Here is a 2163-nt window from a genome sequence, read left to right on the forward strand (position 1 = left end):
ATTTTAAATGGTCATAGTCCTTTGGTGGTGGAGGTAGTCCTTTGTGGCTTTTTACATATACAATATATGAATTAACTATAATTAAATTAACTAAAAGCTACAAAATGTACCGCTATCATTTCTTCCCAGGTTGACCAACTGGGTAATATATACGATATTGGTCACATTTATCAACCCCATCCATATATTTGTTATAACAAATATTCACTAGGGGTTTCCCCTCAGCACCAGCATCAGGTTGTTCATTAGTAAACAGAAATAAAATCTGTCTTTTGTCTTTGAAAGCAGTAGCTAATAAATTTTCCTTTTGCATTTGTAAAATGTCCCCTTTTTTAAAAAAAATGTTTTTATTTCACGGGGTAAACCTTTACGGTTGCCCATAACAGTACTGTGTAAGTACTTACATGGGCAAGATTTTCTACCAAAGCCATTGAAGAAAAAAAAAAAGGTCAAAATAGAGGTGTTGGTGCTGGTGGTGAAATGATTCAGTAAGAGACCATATTACATCCTGTCCCAATCCATATGGTCTTTTTCGATTATATTTTTTTACCTATGTAAACATCGAAGTTTACACAATATCCAGTGTCTGATTCACAAACTTCCCGTACCTTGATCCCCCATTTAGTGAGTTTGGCAGGCATGTACCGCCGAAAATGTACTCTGCCCTTATAGCATATCATGGCTTCATCTACACTGAGATTTTTACCAGGTAGATACAAAGTTTTATAACTGTTAAGGAGTAAATCAATTACAGGACGTACTTTGTACAGGGGTTCGTAGTTTGGGTCGTTTTTGCTGGGGGCATTAACAGAATAAATTAAATGTAAATACTGAGATATGTTCGAATACCTCGTCTCTTCGACATTATACTTGAGATATACGGATCACCATACCTTATATCAAGACTCCAATAGTTCCACAGTCGAGAAAACTGTTTAACACCAAACATAATATTGATTGTGAAAACGTTCTCATTTCCGCAGTATAAGTTGGCTGCTATAGTGGATTGATTTTTCCGCGAATAGAAATTACACGTTGCGCATATTTGTTTCTTTCCTCCGTAACATTTTCAAAAAACTTTCCGGTAAAAACAAAAATTGATAGTCCAATGGTTGAATATCAGGAGGTAAACTGTGCTGTGGACCAGTATTTTCTGAGAAATCAGAAATAGTGATTGGTATTGTAATCTTTGACCATGTTGCCATGTTTACGATATCATTTTCATCACTTTCATTTTTAGCACGTTCGTTCTCAAAATCTTCCTCGTCCGACGAATACTCACTAATATCGATATCAGAGTCGTCGGCAGACAAAAAACTCTTGCTTTCATTTATATTTTCTATATCGTCAAGAGTAAAACTAAGGTACCTACTTCTCTTCAAACGTTGAAACAACCACATGGTCTAAACAATTTCACAGTATTTATACTTGGATAAAGGCGGGAAAAGCTTCATTTCGCATTATCTCAAAGCTACGAGTATTCAATAACATGATTTGTTTATTTTTTTAGCGATTTCGTAGAGCAGTCGGATACGGCCGGATTTGGCCGGTTTGAACAAATAAAGGGGGAAATAATTTTGGCCGGTTTGAACACTAAAGGGTTATATTCACATCGCTGGCTATATTCGCATCACTCAGCCTTGCTTGGAATGCAATCTTATATGTAACTTGACCATCACAACCTGCCATTGACATTGCCGAAAGATCAAATCTACAATGAGCTAATTACCTGACATCAACATCCTATCTTCTCTATAACGTGAATTCGACCATGAAAGAATCATTTTGTCACCTGATTGCAATGTGCAATTTGGTCGTTTCCCTTTTATCCCAGTGTCTGAAGCTCAAGGTGTGATTATTGAACCTGGCCTTGAAATTCCCCTCTGTAAGGCCCACATATTTCTTTGTCGAAACTGTGCCCTTGGTCCCCACCTCCAAGATCACAGATAGAACTTGCTTTTTATATTGTGTCCATGTACAAGCTTTTTATCTCTCTATACTTTTTATATATATTTCTTATATATTTTTTACAAATTTAAGAGAGAGATTTGACGCTAATATCCATTATTATTGTAATAATGGATATTAGCGTCAAGTCTCTCTCTTAAATTTAAATTTAAAAGTTTGGATATATAAACAAGGAGAATGATCCCTAAGGAGTCT

Source organism: Octopus bimaculoides, chromosome 13 (assembly GCF_001194135.2).
Source record: "Octopus bimaculoides isolate UCB-OBI-ISO-001 chromosome 13, ASM119413v2, whole genome shotgun sequence".
Classification (NCBI taxonomy): Eukaryota; Metazoa; Mollusca; class Cephalopoda; order Octopoda; family Octopodidae; genus Octopus; species Octopus bimaculoides.